Consider the following 10,348-nt stretch of genomic DNA (forward strand, 5'->3'; position numbering starts at 1 on the left):
GTTCACATGTAGGTGAGTGTTGTTTTATGTGGGGAGCATTGTTTCTGTAGTGTCTTCCAGACCCTCTGGCTCGTACACTCATGCTGCTTCCACATCTTCAAAGTTCTGAGCCCTGAGGGTGGGGATTTGATGGACACTCCCCATTTTGTACTGACTGTTCCAAGATCTCTTACTCTCCGCATGTTGTAGAGCTGTGGTTCTCTGTATGCGTTCCCATCTGCTGGAGGAGGAAGCTTCTTGGATGATGGCTGAGAAAAGCACTGATCTACCAGTATAGCATGCTGTCACTAGGAGCCATTTATTGCTACGTTCCTTTATCAGAACGTAATATTTTGTTTTCCCCTAGTTTCATTGGAGTTAAAACATATGAGCGTTGAAGCTAACAATGGAACCAACTTAGAGTAAAACACAAAGAACACTTTTAAACATGAAATAGCACTTATAAAATCTAGAACATCTAAAAATATCCTGTTGAACCTGGAGATAGAACTATGAAGGACAGGAGAGGAAAGGAATGGGTAAAAGTGAAAAAAAATTAATGTCCATCCTCTCCAGATTCGATGAAGAATACAAATCTGGATATATCAGAGGGCCAATGAAATTCAAATACAAAGTTCATGAAGTAACCACTCCCAGGCACATAATAATCAGTTCTCTTAAAGCCAAGTGATAAATTGATCTTTTTCAAAGCTAGAGATTCAGAAATACACATTAAAGAGAGTTATAAAGGCAGAAAACAAAACAAAGAGTAAAGAGTTATTAAAGCAAGATCTTTAAAGTTTGACTTAAATCTTTAGGACATTTCTGACCTAAACTTCTACCACTAGAAAAAAGCTTTTAAATGTAAAAGTAAATTATAGTCATTTCAAAATGTATAAAACATAAAAGATGTACCACCCACAAAGCTATTTAAGAGCAGTTAACAGCAGGTTTTTAGGAGCAGGTAAGATATTAAGGGGTAGAATATGAATCCAGGGCCGATGAGAATCTGGAGGATGATAAATATGTTTAGTTACTTCTTAAGAAAGCGAGGGGTGGGAGAGGTATCCTTCTCAAAGTGAAGAAAGAGCACACGAGTTTCCCAGTGCCAAATGATCAGTTTTGAAAGCATCCACACGGGTAGCATTAAATGGACTGAACAGGTTTTATTTAGAAATGCACATGTGAGTGAACATCCCTATTACTCAGCTTCAAGCTTCTACAGTGCTCCTTACAATTTCTATGTCTTCCAGGCTTCCCAGTTTGGTTGATGAGGAAAGAAAATATCTTCAGTCCTAAGAGAGCATCAGTAATGTTTCCTGCAATATTTCCAAATTCTTTCTTCTCTAACGGTGATGAGTAGATGAGTGTGTTGGTAGACTAGCAACTTTTTGGAGCCTACAGTTCCTTTATTGTACAGATCTCTCCTCTCTGCTGCTCAATCTTCTGAATGTTAATTACTTTAGTTTTGAGACACTCCTCTTAAGTCAGGAGGTCTCATCTCCCTAATTTTCTCCCTTCCTGCATTACCTGGGAATGTGTGGCAAGGAAATGAACTGTATAAATACCGGGACAGAAATGCAATATTAAAATTGATGCCTCTGATTAATAAAAGAGAAGGTGTTTGTCTTAATACAGAGCCATTTTCTGCTAATAGTTTTATTTTAGAATTCATAATTGCTAAAATTGTCTGAAAACTCTCTGCTCATCAAATCTGATGACATTTTTACTTCCAAAATTATTCCTGATGGCATTTATTTTAATTAGTGTCTCAAAGTCAGTTCACAAATCGTTTAATGGTCTTTAAATGTAGTTTGATTAGAGAACATAGGTAAATTTAAAGTTGACTCACTATGCCTGATGTTATTACAATTATCACCAAGAAATCCTTTTTGGGTCAGTTTTGTAATGCTTAGAATTGTAGATACTAGAATGATATATGCTATTGTTGATTAATGAGTAGGAAAGTTAAAATTTCTTCCTCTTCATTGTGGGGAATAAGTTTTCTTCTGCAATAGTTTCATCAATGGACATTTCCTACAATGATCTGTCACATCCCCTTAATTGTCATTCAGAAAATATATATTCAAGATCTCCCAAAACTTGTTTCCATTGGCAACCATCCCTGCATATCATCTACTTTTTCAGTGTTATTAACTTTAAAGCAGCCATTTACCTGAATTTGATAGCTACTTGAAAAGACTATTCTCAGTAAATATTTCCTAACCATGGTAACTGCAAAGTGCAAGCAAACATAGATATTCTTACAGTCGAGTGTTATACTCAAATAGTGTTGGCAGTAGTAAGAATAGATTGTTTCAGAGGATTTGGGGAAAATGTCTTAACTCATCTGTCTTATACAAGATTCGTGGAAGTTTTTATATGCCGTTTATGAAGAACAAAGTAGAAAAGATACAGGTTTTTTTTCTGTACCCTACAAGTATCAGGCATCATTCTGGACAGCTGTCATTTAACTCAAGCCATGGGAGGACACTGTGTGCTTGTCCTTTTTCTATCCTCATGTACACACATTCCTTTATAATTTATTTACTTTTGTGACAGGGTCTCACTGTGCTATCTTGGCTGACTAGGAACTCATTATGTGGACTAAGCTGGCATCGAACTTTCAGACATCTACCTGACTCTGCCTTCAAAGAGCTGAGACCAAAGGCACGCATCACCACACCGAGATAATCCACTTTAGTGTATGTTGTACAATATGGATGCCCTCATAAAATTACCTCTGAACTGTACAGAGAAGTTACATACCCTTTCATGTTGAAGCATTATTATTCCCTAATCCTCACCCCCACTTTTCTTACAAAACATATTGAGATGCATTTGTTCATTTATTCATTCAGAAAGTATTTATTTTGTGCCTACTGTATGCCAGGCAGTGATCATGCCGACAAACACCAATACTGGCCATCTTAGTCTTATTGCTGTCTCTCTCAAGGTGGTTTTATGCTGATCAAATAATTGCACAAACAGTTGGCAAGGTTCAAATGGAGAGAAAGGAACCAGTGTGGTGCTAAGTAATCTTCAACATTAGGAGATAATGAACAAGAGAGTAGTCAAGGAAAAGTGAGGCTGGGCCCCTAAGTGTGAGTGATAGATCTGAAGATGCAAGACGACGAGAAAGACATATTCAGTAAACCTAACAGGTGTGTTCTGCAGCCTGTAGTTAAATAAGTGTACAGCCAGCTTGAGGGAAGAGAATATAGACCAAAGGCATGGCGGGGAGACAAGCTATCTCCCAGGAAGGGTTTGGTTTCACCTTAGAAGTGTTTATTGGGTTATAGGGATATATAATAGTGAGATTATATGAAATGTGGGCCCAGATAGGAACAAACTCCTCCTAAATCAAAGAGATCATACGGCATTGAGCTCCTATGAAAAGTGCAGAATGTCTAGGCTCAGGAACTTTTTTTAGAAATTAATCACTTGGGCACATTGCAAGGCTGTGCACGAAGGAGGAGAGAGGCAGATGTGCCAAGCATACCTCTTAGCTTTCTAAATGGTGCTCTTGATATAAACTGGCACATTTTATTAGCACAGGATACAGGAACTATGCATTTTTGGGGGTAGGAGTAAGAATGTTATTTTTTAAAAAAATCATTAATTTATTTTATTTATATGAGTACATTGCCACTGTCTTCAGACACACCAGAAGAGGGAATGAGATTCCATTACAGATGGTTGTGAGCCACCATGTGGTTGGTGGGAATTGAACTCAAGACCTTCAGAACAGTCAGTGCTCTTAACCACTGAGCCATCTCTCCAGCTCCAAGAATGGTTTTTTGATATGAGGCTTACCTGCATACAGCTTTTAGCTCAAAGAAACAGACACCAACAATTGAACGAAACAGCAATGAGTAACAAAAAAATGATGTACATTTCAGGAGTGACTATGGTAACCTAAAAAAATAAAATAAAAATGATAATTGGACAATGAGGGCAACACACTCAAAGCTACGAGGAAAATGGAGAATGAATGATGTCACTCTGCTATTGGCCTCAACTCTTTAACTGACATGGGCCTTTCATTAAAAAAAATGCTTGTCTATTTCTCCCATTGTTTTATTTGAATATTTCACATTTTAAATAACACTCTGCAAGTGTCTTTCTGTCCTTGCTCAAAACTAATCATGGTCTTTCTGTAACTTTGAAAAAATATGAATATGTGCTTGAAAATATGCTTTGCACTTCAAAAAAATCTTTAAAATTTGTGATTTTGTTGTTAGCTTAGTCCTTTAGTTTCTTTTGAGACTCTCTTCATTGTTTTGCTTTTTAAATATTTAGCTCTAGTTTCTCTGTTAGTATTGTTCCTCTTCACACATATGTCTTTATACATGCACATGCATGCATTACTGCATGCAGTCACACAAATACACATCTATACACACATGCACACTCTCATATGCAAAATTGGACACACATGCACACACACACACCTATAACCACACACACACACCACACACACACACACACACACACACACACACACACACACACAAACATAATGACACTAATACCTGAGACTTTTGCCTCTAGATAAGAGCTCAGAACTTTTCTTTGTTCCTTGCAGAAAATCCATTTTAAAAGCTTTAAGCCTTTTGTGGGAAAGCTTTGTATATAAGAGAGGAGAAATTGGAATTTTTGAGATATATCCTAGAACTCAGCTTTTTACCTTGAAGATGCGTTTATATTCTCTTACTGTTTCTCTCAATTTGCGCCTGTTTCTTTTCTCACTTCTCCCTTTCCCCTCCCTTCTTCATGCATCTTTCTACCAAGTGCTTTCCAGCTCCTTGCCTTTCAGATGGACCATCACACAGAGCCAGTTTCATCTGTGCACTTGTGTCTGTTGGTGATGCTCAAACTAAATATTTTTTCCTAAATTTTAAATAAAATTTCCTCACAGCTGCACACATTGCGTTTCTCTGGATGATTAAAAAAATCATGAAGTTTTACTATAAATTTTATATCTGCACACGAACGAGCACATAACGTTTGCTGTCTAATAATACAAACTTTTAATATTTCAGTAAAGCAAATTTAACCTGTATAATAAGAATTGTGGCATATTTATAGGTCCCATCTGGAATTACACTTATTTGAATGTTTGGTTTAGTGGAAGGAAGGCTGGCTTCCCTAGTATCACGCTCATCCCTCTCTACCTTCCTTTAGCTTATTCCTTGCTTTCAGACTCACACTCTGACCACTGGCTCCAAGATACAGTGGAGGCATGTACAAGACCCCTGCCTCATGGCCAATATTGACCTCTCCGTGACTTAGACACGGCATTTGGGATATACTGAACTCTATGGATATAGTCAGTGTAAAATCATTTTGCCATGTAGACATATACAGAATAAACCAAGACTTCCACTTTGGTTTAAAAAATGTCAATGAACATATATTTGGTTTGCGATATGAGAGAAATTGAAGACCCAAAACGTGAAGCCAAGGTAGATAACTAGGAGACTGATAGTTTAAAATAATATTTATAAGTATATATAATATGGAGAGATTATATAAATAAATACACACTTTTCTTTTTATGTGTACTGAAATTGTTTAAAACAAAAATGATAACACAGTACCTTATACACATTGCTAAGAACAGCAGGACAGAGATACTGTATATTTTTATGAGAGTCCTATAATTTCCTGATGATAAAGACTAGCCCAAAACATATTGAAATGATTATTCATTACCTGCATGATTTTTGCATTCCATGTTTTAGCAGAGTGGCAATTGCTATAGGACAAAAATCAAAACTGTCTAATTCCAGCTCTTGGCATCATTTTAACAACACTTCCTAATATGAGTTATCACATTAATATTTCATGTTTAGCTCAATGCTCCCAGAGGCCATTGTTGTTGATTAGTATGGCTTTTAAATATTGTTGGAGATTTTTAATTTTCTTGGAGTTATAATTCGGGTGTAACTCATCAGGCAAATTATCCTTGCCATTTTAAATCATATTTCTGATAATGTGAAAATTATCTAAACAATTTTACGTATCTGACATCATCTGAAACTCCATTTTTCTTTACAGGAACAGTTTAAAATGTTATAAACATAGTCTTCTACTGTTATTTACACCACTAACAGTTTAACATGTACCATGATAAAAATACTTTAAAGCTTATGCATTCAAGCATCAAAGATAGGCCTTAATCATAACATCATTGACAGGAAAGTCTGTCCCAAAATTAATTATTCCAGTATTTCTGATCACTCGTTTTTGTACATGGCAGTTGAGGAAAAACTCATAGAAATATTTTGAAGGATATTACCGCTGCTGGCAGCAAAACCTCAAACTATTTCTCTTTTATCAAATAAGGATGCTATTCACTCTAGAAAGAAGATAAGGGTAGTGTGGGAGATAGCTCAGTAGGTAAATTGCTTACTCTACAGAGTTAGATTTCAGGAACTCACATTAGACAAAAAAGAAAAAAAAGGATGGAGTGCCACTCATCTGTAATCTTGGACTTCAATGGATAGATGGAAGGCAGAGGCAGGAGCGTGGACCAGAAGTTGATAGGCTACCTGAAAATATTAGAGTGTATGTAAGACAAGATACAACTTCAGAAAGTTGCCCTGTGACCTCTCTATGAATGTACACAGACACACGCATACACACACACACACACACACACACACACACACACACACACACCACACACATACATTGGAAAAAAGTAGATAATTAAAAAGAAATAGGGAAAATAATGAATGACCCTCACTCTTCAGACTCCTGACTATCAAATCATGACAGCGCAACTATTTTTAAAATGGAGTAACACTGAAAGAGTATTTGTGAATTCAATGAGTATCAGAAGTATGTTCTTCTTAAGTGGTTGGCAGTGCATTGCTAAGGTGAAGTCCTTAAATGTTATTTTTTTAAGACAGGTTTTGTCCTTTAGGTACAATAAAGCTTCACTGCTCATCATCTGAGCTCTGTCTACTGAAAATGAAATTATGTGAGCTTGTTCCCAGACAGGCTTTGAGTATAAGATGCTTATTAGAAATTTTGAAAAGTAGAGTAAATACATAATCTATGTTCTAAAGCCTAACAATTTCCTGAATAAAATATAGAGTTATGAAAAACTGAAATGAACCAAGAGGTATTTTCCAGTACATTTGGAAATTATATTACCATGACTGGTAGTTCATAAGTCTACTTAATCAATCATGAAATCCTCTGCAGGATTGCTTTCTTGTTGATACATCCCAGCTGGTCTATATTTGTGCCTCTTTAATAAGATACACTTATTTTAGTCTTATTTAATGCTATAGTAACTATATTTATAAAAAGTTTATACTCGTTTTTTTCTATATGTGGTAAGAATAACCATCTTATATAATAATATATACTCATAACAATATTTAAAGGGAGATTTTATTCAGTGTTTAAAGACCTACAACATTATGTAAATTATCTAAGAGCATCCTCACATGAGCATACTCCCAACATACGTCTTTTTGTCCAAGAACCAAGTTCTTTTGTTGTTTGTCGGAGGGTTGTTTTCCTAACTATTCATCTGGTGTTTTTCAGTTCCAATTTCTCTGATCTATGATCATCTACATCAATAACCTGAACTTTGATATTTCAGGTTTACTTTAGTTATTAAATAATCAAGCTAAAAGAAATGAAAGAAAAGAGAGAAGAAAAGAAAGAAGGAAAAAAGAAAAGGAAGGAAGGAAGGAAGGAAGGGAGGAAGGGAGGAAGGGAGGAAGGAAGGGAGGAAGGAAGGAAGGAAGAAAGAAAGAAAGCAGACGGATCATCTTGGATTTAATGACAAGATAGACAGCATCAGAATCTTGTTGGGTTATGTGAAGAATAGGACTAGTACTTATGACTTTTCTTATCCTAGTAAGTTAAAGAATTACCATGTTAATCACATATTCTGCACTCACTTCATACAAGCAACACTGCAAAGCAAGGAGATATGTTAATTACTTCACTTAAAGCACGTGTTGCATGTAATGCTGGAATACTAGTAAGACCACAGAAGGACTAAGTTCTAAGGAATAGAGAAATATAAGAAGGGCACCCACTGAGAAAGAGGCTAGGAGATTTTGAGATTAATTCATCAATTTTATGTATTCATGAGGCAATGTTTCCTGTTGAATTATAAATTTGATGGACAGGGATCGAGTATATGTAACTAATGCCTCTATTTCCTTAACATTTAAAAAAGCCAATAAACACATGTAAATTTTAACGAAAATAGTTGTAACTTCCAAATGATTTGACACATAATTAAATCCCAAAGGTGAGGTTGCTTCCCTATGTGTGGGCCTGACAACCACTTTACCAGAGGCATCTGTCTTTTCCTAAAAAAAAAAAAAAAAAAAAAAAAAAAAAAAAAAAATTAGTTATGTGGCCAACGACAAATAATTCAGCATCCATAGGTTAGTGAGGCTCAATTGCAACACCTTGTATTGGTTTCTCTTTGAAAAGTGTTGCATAAGTCATGCTTTTTGCCCTCAGGAACAAAGTCAAAGTAGGAATGAAAGTGACTCACATTTCATTTTGCCTTTCTTGTCAGGCAAGCTATTAGAACTACTGTGTCAGCAGGATAGGCACAGAGTAAACAGTGTTTGGTGATGTTAAAGGCTTAAAGTGGCACTCTATTTTATATAATATATATAATACAAACATATATATAATATATATTACTTCTAGGTTTGCCTATAGATTATGAGGGAGGTTGAAGTGTTCAGAACTAGCTATTTAGAACTGATTACGTATAAAGAAATAGAGATCTGTCAATTATGCATTATACTTTTTGTCTGTAATGCATAAAGGTACTCTTATAAGGATAAAATTTGTAATATATAAGGTATTATGCTGGTCTTGGAAAGTGGAAGCAGGGACTAGAATATTTTCTAAGTAAATTTATTTGTCTTTCTTTTTAAATTATCTTTAATTTTTTTAACACAATCCAATCGTTATCCCCTCTTGATCTGTCCTCTGAGAGTTCCTCATTCCATTCTCTGCCCCCACTACCACCCGACCTCCCTGACTTTTCCAGGAGGATGCTCCTCTCACCCCATCCCACCAGGCCTCTCCACTCCCTGGGGCCTCAAGTGTCTCTTCTCTCACTGAGGCCAAACCAGGCAGTCCTCTGCTGTTGGGGGCCTCGGAACAGCTCTTCTATGCTGCCTGGTTGGTGGCTCAGTGTCTGAGAGAACTCGAGGATCCAGGTTAGTGGAGACTGCTGGTCTTCCTAAGAGGTCACCCTCCTTCTTGACTTCTTCCAGCCTTTCCCTAATTCAACCACAGGGGTCCCAGCCTCTGTCTATTGGTTGCGTGTAAATATCTGTGTCTGTCTCAGTAAGCTGCTTGTTGGGCCTCTCAGAGGGCAGCCACCCTAAACTAAAATGACTCTACTTATTCTAGTAAGCTGGCTAGGTTTTCAGAACCATGCTGGTTTTCCCTCCTGCTGTGTGGACCTTATGTCTAATTAGACAGCTGGCCACGTCTTCACCTTGTGAGACATAGGTGTTGCAGCTTGGGTCAGGCTGCTTAATTTATTCTCTCCCTTGACAGCTCGTATATTACTTTCTGGAACCATGGAAGCTGAACCACCGGAAAGAGGCTTAGAAACAGCTCAAATCATTCCCAGTTCTATGTCCTAAGTATGTTGTGTTCTCAGCAATCGTGGCCAACTCCTCAATCTCTGAGAAACAACCAACGGCTACATCGATAATCTATATTGAAAGGTTTCCTATGCCTGGGAGTAGGTTTTCTGTTACTTGGTGGTTCTTGCGGGGAGCACTGTTGGCAAGAGCAAGTAACATAGCTTCCCGTTTTTAATATACATATAGCTTACATTTTATATATTTAGTAAAACATATATATGCATGCTTTTGTTAAAATGCAGGTAAATATTCACAATATGGTTTCTTATACACTCACAGGTAGATGTAGCTACCATTACACATCAAAGAAGCCTCTCTTTACGGAAAATGAAGACCATCACAGAAAAATACAACTGGGAGTGTCCAGTTAAAACCCCTTATTAGTCATTGAACAGAATGCTCAGCCCCAAAGCCACATGCAGAGATCAATGAGGAGTACAACATCTATATGCATCTAAATCACAGCTTCTGCATCTGTGGTTTACGGAACACTAAAAGACAAGGCAGAAAAAGGATAAATGCCAGAAGACCAGGAAGTCGGCTGTGAAATGGTCTCTCCTAGAAATGCTGCATTAGCAAGACCAGAACAGTGTCAAGTGGCATGTTAACACAGGAGGGGGAGACTTCCCAAGGCCCCACACCAAACCTACAGGTAACCAATTCCTGCTCAGAGAGGGAGAATTAGCCTCTCCCAATGATAGACCCTCTTA

Source organism: Rattus norvegicus, chromosome 7 (assembly GCF_021556685.1).
Source record: "Rattus norvegicus strain SHRSP/BbbUtx chromosome 7, alternate assembly SHRSP_T2T, whole genome shotgun sequence".
Lineage (NCBI taxonomy): Eukaryota > Metazoa > Chordata > Mammalia > Rodentia > Muridae > Rattus > Rattus norvegicus.